Source organism: Desmodus rotundus, chromosome 10, assembly GCF_022682495.2.
Source record: "Desmodus rotundus isolate HL8 chromosome 10, HLdesRot8A.1, whole genome shotgun sequence".
NCBI lineage: Eukaryota > Metazoa > Chordata > Mammalia > Chiroptera > Phyllostomidae > Desmodus > Desmodus rotundus.
The window spans coordinates 19,327,474-19,340,448 of NC_071396.1; the positions used below are offsets into that span (position 1 = coordinate 19,327,474).

Consider the following 12,975-nt stretch of genomic DNA (forward strand, 5'->3'; position numbering starts at 1 on the left):
CCTCTGACGTTAACAAAATCAGGATTATCTATTATCTTCCATTCAACAGAAACAGAGACTTAACAACTCTATGACTTCTTTTGTCCATTAAAAAAAAAATGAGTCATTTTGAGATTAGTGGGTGAAAGCTGATGTATAAGTAAAAGTAGGTTTAGTTATAGGTAAAACTGTGAAACAGGCCAAGTTTGTTTGACTTTTCTTCCTCTTTGAGTTCACATAAATTCACCAAGATCTCCAGTGCCTTGCACAGTACCTAGCACACAGTAGGTGCTCATAACATATAGCTGACCCTTGAACAACAGGGTTCGAACTGCGTGGGTCCACTTATGTAGGTAGACTTTTCCAATAAATATACAGTTGGCCCTCCCTATCCCTGGGTTTTGCATCTGCCGATTCAACCAAAGGTAGATGGAAAACAGTATTTTCCCTGCAGAGTTGGGAATCCATGGATGCAGAGAGCTGACTGTGCGCACTGTCCTACACCATTTTAAGGACTTGAGCATCTGTGAATTTTGGTATCTATGGAGGGTGGTCCTGGAACCAATGCCCTGCAGATTCCAAGGGCTGACTAGTTAAGTTTTAGGGGAGTCGAAAGTTACATAAGGAGTTTTGCCTATGCGGAGGGTTGCGACCCCTAACCCCTACTTGTTCAAGAGTCAACTATATTTGTTAAACAACCGACAGTTTCTCTGGACATCTCTTTCACTCACTTGTTAGGGATTTCATATTGCAGGAGTGGAAATGTTTCCTTTCTTCCCTTGGCTGGTCTACTAATTAAATTGACATAAGACAGATTTAAACAAATTTAAAAGATAGAAAAAACAAATCTAATTTTGTATGTATTGGAACCTTATGAAAATATGAGCCCCAAACGCAGGCAATTGCAGGGTGTCACACTCATTTTCACTGGGGGCCACATCAGCCTCGCAGTTGCCTTCAAACGGCCGAATATAATTTTAGGACTGTGTAAATGTAACTACTCCTCAACAGTTAAGCTAGAGCTCAGTGCTGCCCTCGGGTAGAAACAAGGTACTGGGCCAGATAAAACAAGGTGGAGGGCCGGATTCCACCTTCAGGCCTTGTGTTTGCCACCTGTGAGCTAAGGAATGGAAAAGGGGCCTGGGATTCAAAAGCAGAGGAGGGCAATTGATAGGAAGATAAGAAGAGCAGATATTGGGTAATCCGGTGTTCACCCTAGTACAGGCGACCTATCTAAATTCTTTTAGGTAGTTAAAAGAGAGGTCAAAGTTCTTCCTAAATCTGCTGGGTCTTGATTATCTTCAGCTCAATATAATCCACATGCCAAAGTGGCATTTTGTGGGGTGGCACATTCTGTTCTTTGGGATGTTGCCCATTCCTGGAGTATTTGCATTTTTTATTTTATCTATGGGGGGGTGGAGAGAGAGAGAGAGACTTCGATTTGCTGTTCAGTGCGTTCACTGTTGACCCTCTGTATGTGCCCTGCCCAGGGATGGAACCCACAGCCTTGGGGTATGGGGTCGACACTCTAACCAACTGAGTACCCGGCCAGAGCTGAGTGTTTTATTTTTAAACATTGCCAGAGGAAGTGGGCAACCTGTGCCCAAAGGTATGAACTTTCGAGTTCAGTGGGGACATGTGTCAAAGGGTGGGATTTTCCCAGAGGAGCCTCTTCAAAGAACATCACCGGACAATTATTACTCTGCTTGTCATTGAGTCAGATGGGAGTCGAAGCTATTAAAAGTTGCATTTGGTATACAGCCTTAGGATATAAAATTCCAAATTATTTCTATTTCTTGATTCCTGTGCAAAAATTACTGGAGTTGTGGATTCTAAAGCAATTCCTGTCAATTTATAGACTATGTGCTTATAGTTTGCATTGCTAGGTAGACCTTGAATCCCGGACCCTCAGAGTTCAGGCTCTGTCCTACTACCTCGGACACCCCGCAGTGCTTGTCACAGGTCCTGGGTGGTGAGGAGAGGTTCCTCTAAAACGCCCAACTGCCCGCGGCCGCAGCCTGTCCAGCCGCGAGCTGGGACCAGCAGCCAATGTCAGCGATGCAGCCAGAAACAGGCTTGTATTTAACCCACGGCTCCCACCCTCTGGAGGCGCCGCTATTTTAAGGCATATAACATTGACAGTGAGCGCTGCACCGAAATGTGTTGGGGAAGGCCAAGCTGAAAAATGCACCTTTGCGCCGAGCTAATTCCACAGTGGCTTCCTAAACCTCTTCACGATTCTTGAAACAAGCCCACCGTAACCCTTTACAAGGGACGCTGCCTCCCTCTCCCAACCCCTTCCCATATTTCTTAGATTCCCATGCTCTGGACCAACACAGGGGACTAGCGGACAGTGCCCATGTCGCCTACTCCCGGCTCTAACGCACACATTGCCACAGAGCTCTCGGAGCGGAAGGGCACAGAGCCAGCCACCCCGCCCCGCCCCTGGCCAGTCCTGGCTCCAGCCTCCTCCCTGCGGCTCGGCCCGCTCTCCTCCCTTCTCCATTGGCTAGACCCTCCCTCCTCCCTTCCCCATTGGGTCTACGCCTCACTTCTGCAACGGAGGAGCTGCCCAACCAGCGAGGGGCGGGGCGTGGGGCACAGGCAGAGCCAGCGCGCAAGCGCAAGCGGGCGGGTCTGGGCCCGGATGCGGGGGAGGGGACGGTGTTCCCGGTTTCCTGGGTTACCTGAGGGGGCGGGGGTGGGAGCTCCTGGCCCTGGAGGCGGTGGCGAGGACTCAGGATTCGCCCTGCGAGGAGAGCGCGCAGCGGAGGCGGTGGCAAGACCAGAGGTAAAGTGGCGCAGGCAGCGGACGATACTGGCGGAGGGCTGGGTCCCGGACCCTGTCCGCGGCCTGAAGGGAAGGCGATCGGGGTGGTGACTGTGAGCCCGGGCTGGGGTCGCGGCCCGACGTCCCGGCCTGGGCTTCCTCTCCTGCCTGGGGCTCGGGACGCCTTCCAGCGGCCTTGGGCAGCCCGGAGCTGCAGCCGGAGCTTGGCGGCGCCGCACAGCCAGCGGTACTAACTTTATTTCCCTGCGCGGGGTCGGAGGTCGAGCATGCTGCTATCTGGACTGTATTGCCGATCGGGCGCCGCGGCACCCCTGCCCCAGCGGGGGCGCACTGGCTGGGTGAGGCGCCCCGGAGTCGACAGTTTCCGCGCCGCCACCCCTGGTTGCTCCTGGCGCCCCCGCCCCGCGGCTGCTCGCCCATCTGTCAAATCTCCCGCTCCTGCCTGTGACCTGCCTGGTCCGGGCGAGAGCCCTCCTGAGGGGCCTCTGGGACGTCTGCAGTCTGTCCCGGGCGGGCTTCGCTGGAGCCCTGTAAGGGGGAGGGGGATTTAACTGATTTCCCCTTCGCCACCTGTGGGATCAGACTGGTGGGGAAGCCCGGGCGCCGCACGGCCTCCGCCGCGGAGGGGAGCAGCCCACAGGCTGTAGGAGACGCTTCCCCGCCGGATTCTCCCCGGGTTAAACCAAACAAAGCGTCGGCTGTGTGCTCTGCAGACCTTGCACGCCCGGTGACAGCGCCCGGCTCCATTCAGGCAGATCGGAAATTTGGGGGGAGTTGCATATACGTTGGTGTTGAACTCGGACCAGTGTCTCCTTGGATGTGGAAGTCAGCTCTCCTTTTCCCAGGGTTCACGGAGCAGACCGACACACCCAGAAACCTTAGCTAATAACCATGCGGGCTCCGAGCGTTCATTTGATCGGCGTAGTTAGCGAATGCGGGGTTATCTGTTTTGCAGAGCTTTGCAAGGAGCCAGCAACTTTTTGCCCGATACCTCTTGCTGTCATCCATGTTGTTACTGCAAAGATTGGGGAATTTGGACAAAAGGGGGCATAAGGAGAAAGTGAGTTACTATAGAATTTCATTTACATGAAAGCCATTTATAAACTATGAAATTATATATATATATATAGTTGGTAAGTATTTATCGAGCGCCTACTGTGTGCCACACAGTTTTCTAAACAGATGAAAACCGCCCTCCTTCGTGGAGCTTCCATTCTACTGGGAGATAATAAATAATAAATGTGTGCTGTGTCCCGTGGTGTTAAGGACTGAAGACACAGAGCGGGGAAGAGGGTTGCAATTTTAACTGGAAGTAGCCACGGAAGACTTCCCGGAAAAGATGACATTTAAGCACGAGACTGGAAGGAAGGGAGAGGGTAGCCCGAGTACCTCTCTGGGGAAGAGTGTTCAGAGGGACAGGCACCCGCAGACGCTTCCAGGCGGCAGCGTGTGGGCACGTTTGAGGGGAGCAGAGAGGCTGGTGTGGCTTGGTGGGGCGAGCACCGTGCGAGCAGCAGAAGTGAAGTCAGGGGTGGCGCGGGCATGGGGAAGCAGACTGTGCCCGGCCAGTAGGCCTTTGTAAGGACTGGCCTTCCACTCAGACTCATCGCTTTGCATGGGGAAGGGGTGTAACACATTTGCTTTTTGAAAGGGTCCCTCTGGTGTTGGATGGAGAATAGACTTTTTTTTGGGGGGGTGGTGGTTGAGCAGGAGCAGAAGCAGGGACATCAGTCTGGGGACTCCTGCTTTAATCCAGGCCGGAGATGATGCAGAGTGCAGTTGGTGGAGTGGTTGGTTTCTGGATAAACCGAGGGTCGTAGAGTCAACAGCAGACTCCAGAACACCGGATTTTAGGCATGTCCTGCAGTGAGGTTCATGAGAGGGGCAGTTTGGTGGGAAGGAGGGTGGGAGTCGGTTAGGAGACCATAAAATGAGACATCCACATGGCGCTCATTCGTGGTAGACGTCCTGAGTCTGTAGGGCAGACACTTTTTACCTTATCTCGCCTACAGCAGCGGCTTAATATTTTCAGCCGCGTACCATGGGCTGCCAACTTTCATGCTTATATTCTGTTTGGCTCTTTTGGAACAATCTAGTCATTCTTTCTACCAAATACAGTTTTTTGTTTTTATTTTCTTGCACTCAGGGTATCTGGTGGGTTCAGTTGTGGGGAAAGCCACACAGTCTAGAATTTCAGAGTACCTTTTTAGTTTGCTGCTGTATTTAACTTGAACAACTTCATCTGATTAATTTTTTTTCTGAATTATGTTTAGATGCCTGACTTAAATTCAAGAATTTTTGTTAAGCCTCAGAAATCTTGTTATCAAATGTGGCTTCACTTAGCCATTTGTGAAATTATAATGGAAATGACCTGTATTTTTAATACTTTGCTAATAAGTCAGTAATATGCAGAGAGTATCCTAATTCTTCTGTTTCATTAAAGATGGCTTTAAATAGTTTGACCCCCAATCAGGGCACGTACAATAATCTACCAGTGAGAATAAGTGGAGCAACAAATGGATGTTTCTCTCTCTCTCTCCTTTTCTCTCTCTTCAAAAAAAAAGAAATCAATGGATAAATATTTTTAAAAGATGGTTTTAAATCAATGAGCTGTCTCATGTTAAATGGAAATCTTTTTTAAGTCAAATTATGCAGTATTTGGAGCAATAGAATTTGACCCATAAAACTTGTATCAAACTGTATCAGACTCCTAGAATTTAAGATCTGCTCCTTACATTAAGAATCCAGGTAATAAGCTAACATATTTTAATTCATTTTTAGAGCGAGAAAGAGGAAAGGAGAGAAAGAGGGAGGGAAAGAGAGAAACATAGATATGTTGTTTCACTTATTTATGCATTTATTGGTTCATTCTTGTATGTGCCCTGACTGGGGATAGAACGTGCAATGTTGGTGAATCGGGATGATGCCCTAATCAACTAAGCTACCAGGCCAGGGCTAAGTTCATATTTTTAAATGTATTTTCAACCTAAATATATCCTGAAAGCATATAAAAATCTGTCACATTAATAACTAATTATAAACTTATCTTGGAGTCGATGGGAACACTATATTCTGGTTGATACTACTTTCTTTCGCTGATACTTCTCACCAGTGCCTCTTAAGTCTCTTGGCCTAGGTTCATAGCAATTGAGGGTGACTTGATACATTTGGAAATTTTGAACCCTTTCCAGATCTAACTGCTGGGAAGAAAAAAAAGAAAAATCTTATCTAATAATATGAAAGAGTAATGCTTAAAGTGTGATCATCTTAATTAAACAAGAAAGGAATCAAACAAAGTAAAACATTGTTTCATTCCAATGTAATTCTTCGAAATTGAAACTCAGAATGGATGAGGAAACTAGAGCTTCTAGCTACTTTCAGTGAGGAGAAGCAAGAGATGAACGCTAAGGCAGAGGACCACACATCCTTGGACATGTTTGTGCAGTGCAACTACTGCCTCTCACCTTTAAAAGGTGAAGAGAGTGGCAGATTTTTGCCATATTTTACATTTAAAAACAAGCTGAGGGGAGGTGAAGCCAGAAAATGTACATGGAACAACTTGACACTGACTGATTCCTGAAAAAATTATAGACCAAATTGCCAAACAGATGCTTTGTGATTTGTGATTAGAAAAGAAAGTATTGATTACTAAGATCCAGAATGGTATTTTTAAGAACAAGTGATGTCCTAACTGGTGTGGCTGCATTGGTTGAGCATCGTCCCGCAAACTAAAAGGTTGCCTATTTGATTCCCCGATTCCTCCGTCAGGGCCCATGCCTGGGCGGGGGCCAGGTTCCTGGGTGGGAGCCTGTCCGAGGCAACCGGTTGATGTTTCTCTCACCCATTGTTGTTTCTCTCCCTCTCTTCCTCCTTCCCTTCTCTCTAAAAATAAATAAAATCTTAAAAAAAAAGAACGAGTCATATTAAATTTAATTTCATGCTCACTTTGCCAAAGATCTAATAATATTAAATAATCTCTGCGTGTACATCACACATCCTACAGAGTGTGCTCCCATTTATTATTTCATTTAACCCTCACAACTTCCCTGTGCAGTAGGAGCCCTGGGAAGGCAACAGGGGACAGATGGGGGAGATTTTAGGAAGGGCGTTCTTGGGTAGGGGGTAAAGGAGAGGATTCTCAGTTGTCTGGGTGAATGGTGATGCTAGTAATTGATCTTAATTTTAAAAATACGTGTAGAGGAGTAGATTTGGAGATGTGAAATTCAACAGTTCCCATCAGTTTGGCTGTTTTATTTTCTTTGTTGGAAGTGAGTCAGGTATAATTAAATTTAAAAAATATATAGGTCTGGCCCTGGCTGGCGTGGCTTAGTGGGTTGAGCATCATCCTGCAAAGCCAAAGGTCTCTGGTTCGATTCCCAGTTGGGGTGTATACCTAAGTTTTGGGCCTGGTTCCTGTTTGGGGCATGTGCAGGAGGCAACCGGTTGATGTTTTTCTCCCTGTCTTTCTCCCTACCTTCCCCCTTCTCTCTAAAATATGTGTGTGTGTGTGTGTGTGTGTGTATACACACACACTCAAAAGAGAAGTTGGAATCAAATAAAGAATTCATTCAGTAAACCTATTCTTTCAAACATGTTTGATAAGGAAGGGAGGACGGTGAAGGGAAGCTTGAGTGGGGCAATGTGATCAGGGAAGTTTGTTGTTATTTAAAGGTAGAACAGTCAAGGACACTTTAGTGGACTGAGAGAAAGAAGCATTGAGAGGGAAAAGAAAATTAAAGTCACAAGGGTAAGAAGATAATCAGACATAATCTCAGAGGAAATGGAAGAGTTTGGAACATGAGTGCAGGGGAAAGGGTTACCTTGAAGAAGAGTGGAGCTGCGCCTTCCTGTTTAAAAAAGAGATGGAAATAGGGGGTGATACAGATATAGATAAGTGTCCAGGATAGCATCCTGTGCTGAGATTGAGAAGGAAGCGCATGGGTTGGGGTATGTTAGAGGGGGAAAGAAAAGTTACCCTGTGATTGGAAAAGGGAGTTGACCAGGGACAAGTGACCTAATTGTTGAGTAGTGATAAACACCCTCGCAATCACCAATGTAGAAAGAGGTCAGTAAGAATGATTAAGCAATTTTCTCCAGCAGCTCCCTATTACAGTGCAGAAAGCAAATAGTTCTACTGAACCTGGATGGGGATTGGAAAGGAACGTATGCTGGAGAACTGGGTGGGGAGTGGTGTGAAGTTAAGGAGTTGAGGGTGGTCATAAGGCTGCTAATGGATGGGCTGAACCATAGATGTCCTGCTTGGTTAAGGAAGAAAGCTCAGCCAAGATGGGCTGACAAATGTTGAGAACGAAGAGGGTGAAGAGTCTCAATGAGTAGGCTGTAGGACTGGTGGAAGTAAAGGGGCACTAGAGCCGGGACAGTAAGCACTTGTGATGTGAGGGTCCTAATCTAAGATCCCAGCGGTGGAGCAACCACAGGTGACGTAAAGGCCAAATAATGACCAATGATGGTAGTGGGAAGCCAAGATTAATAGTGCTAATTACAGCAGTAATATTAATGAAAGCCAGTGTTTACTGAGTACTACATACTAGTCACTATACCAAATGCTTGCCATTGATCATCATACTTATTTTTCACAACCATCCTTGAGGCACATGTCAGGATCTCCATCTTAGAAATGAGGAAACTGGGTCTCAGTGAGGTTAAGCAGCCTTCCCCAAGGCATAGCTAAGAAGTACCTGAGTGTTTCTAGCCTGCAAACCCTTATGCCCAGCTGTTAAACCAGGCTGGCCTTCTGCAGAGTAGGGCTTGCTGAAGAAGAGGAACTCCAGGAGTTCTAAATGCCAGTGTGTTGGACTTTCTTGTTTTTATGGTAAAAGGCCCCCAGAGTAACAGGTCACTCGTGGAGAGGAAGACAGGAGTTGTATGACAAAGTTCTCAGTACATGGAGGTGATTGACTCAAAGGTCAGTAGGTAACAACGACAAATGTAGCTATAACATAGAGAGGGCCTTAACTGTGGATAAAATGGGGAATAATGATGCACAAGTCACGCTGGGAAAGCAGGATAATTGACTTGTCTTCCTGGCCTGGGATGGGAGTGTAGTGCTTTATTGAGAGGAAGAGATGAAGTGATCTTCCTGTGTGAAGGTAGAGGATATGGGGAAGTTTCGTAGCAACAGAACTAGGGTTCTTAAAGGTAGGATGTACGAAATCCAGGGAGGGGGGAGGGCTCACCTAGTTGTGTAGGAAAAATCCGAAAGGATTGATGGGGAGGTAGGGTGATTGTATAAATTATTGACTGAACAGGTGTTACTTTGAAAGTGAAAGGAATATTATTTAATAGTTACCCTGGGGCAGGGCTGTTCTGGCAAATTGAGATGTTTAGTCATCTCAGTAATAGGTAACCAGGGAGCTATCACCTTGGAAAGGGGTTGTGCTGTTGAGAATGATTGAATTGAACTCCCGGGCACGAATGGAGTTTACTACTAGCCTAAGATGATTCTCTGCAGCCCCATGAGACTACCCTGAAATGCTGTGGGTACATCTTGTTCTCTAAGGGTCTGGAGACTTGAAGGAAGTTATGGGTTAATCTCTAGATAAAGATTTGGAAGGCATTAACATGTAGGTAGAACTTGAAACCTGAGACGTGGATGAGATGGTCAAAGGAGAACACAAAGAAGAGAAGTGAGGAAGAGGGGAGAATCCAGAGGCTCACCAGCATGAAGGGGGTGACAAGGAAGAATCCAGCCAAGAAGACTGAGCAGTAGTCGTCAGGGGTGGGAGGAGAACCAAGAGATTTGGAATTTCCCAAGTCCAGAGAGATGTAAGAATGATGAATAGTTTCATAGGTTCATGTTCCTCAGGGAGGTCAAACAAGATGAGGACGGGAACGTGTCCATTGGATTGGATTTGGCAGTTAGAAGGTTATTGTTGATCTTGACCAAGTAGTTCCAGTGGAGTAGTGTGGGCAGAAGGCAGAGTGCGGAGAGAGGGGAGGTGAGAAGACCACTCCCAGTGCAGACCACCCTGAGTCATCTTGAAAGAGGAGGTGCCAACAGGGTATATAAATGAGGGAGGACCCCCCTCAATGGAGTTATCATCTGTATGGCAGGTCTCTTGCAGGACAGGCTTCCCCTGTTAGGTGAGTGTTCTAGGATGCCATCTGTATCAGTGCACCAGCTGGTGGTGGTGTGAGAGGCTGTGTTCAGCTTCAGTGAATTTTAAGACTCTTTCAATGTGTTTGCCCATTTCAGGATGGTGATTTATGAGGGCATCTGCCCACACCACGCTGAGTGTTCAGCAGTTTTTACCAAGAGGGCATGAACCTCGTGCCCCACCCTCTCTATTCACCCAGTCTCACCCACAGCAACTTTTTTTTTATTTCTCTGGATGAAAAAAGTCCTCAAGGGGCAACATTTTTCTGATGTGGAAGAGGTGAAATAAAAAACGGCAGAAACACTAAAAAGCATCAAAATGAACAAGTTCAAAACCATTTTGAGCGATAGAAAAAACGTCTCAGTAGGTTATATGGCATCAAATGGAGAGCACTCTGAAGGTGACTGAAGTTTAAACCCATAAGAATAAATACACATTTTTTCATCAATAAATTCCATTTTTTGGTCCCCCCTCGTGTATATATTTATAAGATTATATGTATATGTAAAATTGAAGCAGTGGAGAAGCCAATATTGATGAGGGGTTAAAAACTGAGAGAAGCTGGAAGTCCAGCCAGGGCGTCCTAGTAACATCTAGTCAGAAAGGGAGAGGAAGGTGCACCTTAAATCCAGTGAGATGCTTTGTCAGGAGCTCGAATGGGTGGGGAGTGTTCATTGGAGAGAGACACCCTATTCCCAGAGAGAGCCGTAGTGTGTGGTTTCTAATGTGCAATTCTTCGATAACTTTAACGTTTTTCTTTACACACGCCTACATTTAGGCCATAGTGATAGAAACTAAATTGTGATGTTACCCAATGTGGCACAAAACATACTAAGTATAGGCTGAACTTGAAATGCATGTGTTCAGAAAGTGTTTAATAAGTATTCCTTCCTTTCTTCTGTTCCCTCCACTCCCAGTCCCCACTCCCGTCAATGCTACTGTCTGTCCTCCTTTGGGAATGGCCCGAGAGCAGCACAGTGAGCCCCTGGACCTCAATTCGATCTCACTGTTGTCTTTTTTGATATGGAATGTTTTGTGACAGTGAACACATTTGTCTGTAATTGATTGCCTTGACTACATTTTTCTCTTTAGAAGGGAAGCTAGTTTTCATTGTGTCTGTAAGAATTAGGGAGGAATAAGAGGAGAGCCGTGCTGTGTACACCTGCAAGGGGTCTTTAAAGCTTATAAACGTGTTCAGTATTTCTGAAACTTATTTTGCAGAACTTTTTACCTTGTACAAATATATACTAAAAATTTATTGATCGCTATGATATTACTACATAAATTATGCTTATTATTTCCATTTCCCACTTAGGATAAGGGTACAAGCTATATTTTTAGTGGGTTTTTTTTTTTTTAGGAGGAATGGAAAACTATCATGTGTACAGTTGACTGTAAAGAACTTTTAAACTGCATACTATAATCTTTAACATAGGAAGAATAAACATCAAAGGTTTTATTGCTGAAATTTTTTGTTTTTAATCTAAAAATCTTTGGTAAGGTTTTTTTTTTTTCAGGTGTTTCTACAGCATGTACAGAAAGGCTTTGCAAATGGACCTGTTTATTTCTCAGAGTTCTAGCTGTGGGAGAATTTCCTAAAGGAATTTTATTATTAAAATGTTTTCTATCAAAGTTAGTATTAAGGGAATGTTTATTTGTGGCACTGTGTTAGGCACAGATGATTTTTTAAAAAAACAAGTAAGCCCTGCTTCCCCTCCTTAAGGAAAGTAGAGTCTGTCTTGGAAAGAATCAGTACAGCCGATAGTACAGTGTGGTGAGAGCTGAGGCAGAGGCATGTAGAAAAGTAGTTCATTGGGAATTAATGGGATTTCTGTAGCAGCAGCAACATGGTTAAAAAGTATCAGTGAGGTAGTGTTGAGAAAGTGTGTACCTTTAGGAGGGATGACTGGGCAGTAGGGTGGGTTGTGAGATGTGTAGAGAATGAATGAGAAAGGGTAGGGTAGATGGTGGAGGAATTGCATAGCATGATAATAAGGAGTTGGGGTCTTATTTCTTAGGAATTGTAGTGTCATTTATGATTTTAAGGAATGTGAGTGACACGTTAGCCATTGTAGAATTTGGATTGGATGGAAGAAAGGCCAAGCAGAGGGACCAAGTAAGAGGTGGTTGGTATTGAGAGAGGAGATGGGGGCCTAGGAGGTGCATGCTTGGGCATGAGGTTAGAGGGGAAGGGCCAGATTAAAGGTGATGAGCATAATGGCCGATAATTGTTGATTTTACCACAGTCTGCCAGGCACTGTGCTATGCGCTTTATATGCGTTATCTCATTTAATTTTATTATTTACAATTTTAGGTGCTCTTACTAATTTGGTTTTATAGATAATTTGTTGAGGTTTAGAGAGAGGAAGTCAAGTCCCCAAGGTCATAGAGTTAGCAAGTAGCAGATGCAGAGGTGAACCAGCCAGATGTCAAGAGGAAAAGCTGAGAAGGCCCCCAGTGAAGTGCTATTCTGGGTTCTCTTCTGAGTGAATGGGTAGAGCCATTAAGTGAAATAGGAATGAGGAAGCAGGAGCTGGTGTATTGGAGGGAGGAGTCAGCATGAGCTTTGGAGAATGGAAGTTGTATACAGAATACCGAGAACTTGCCTGGGTCTGAATCCTGTCCCTGACACGTAGTAGCTCTGTGACCCAGAGCAGTTGCCTAACTTCACAGTGCCTCAGTTTCTAGCACGTGACGAATAGGGATGTAGTTGTACTTCCGAGATTGCTATGAGGATTAAACAAACTGCTATAGGAAAGTGCTCGTGGTAGTGCCTGTTGTGGAGTAATCCGTCATTGTCGGTGTTAGCGATATCATCATCTGTATTCTGTAGAAATCCAGAGATCCGTTTCGAAGATGGATGCGCTACTTGGTATAAAACTTACAGCGCTTTCCTTCTAGCAGGGATGTAAAGCCTGGGAAAATGGTTTACCTGAAGGGGCCTTCGTAATTCCTTATAGTGAAACCTCACTTGTAACCACAGGGTCTCAGAATTTTTATTCTTTTAAGGTGCTCAGGATTAAACCCAGTTTCTTCTGAGATACCTGGTTGCCCAATTAGTTTTAGGAAAAATGAACAGCTTGTTGA

The 12,975-nt window shown here is 45.5% G+C and overlaps 1 protein-coding gene across 1 annotated transcript in view; it reads left to right on the forward strand.

Moving 5' to 3' along the window:
* Nucleotides 1–2,637: 2,637 nt before the first annotated feature.
* LYST (lysosomal trafficking regulator) overlaps nt 2,638–12,975 on the forward strand; it is a 147,386-nt gene continuing 137,048 nt past the window's right edge. The window contains exon 1 of the mRNA XM_045196398.2: nt 2,638–2,770. The gene's annotated coding sequence lies outside the window, so the exon portion shown is untranslated. The remainder of the gene's footprint in view (nt 2,771–12,975) is intronic.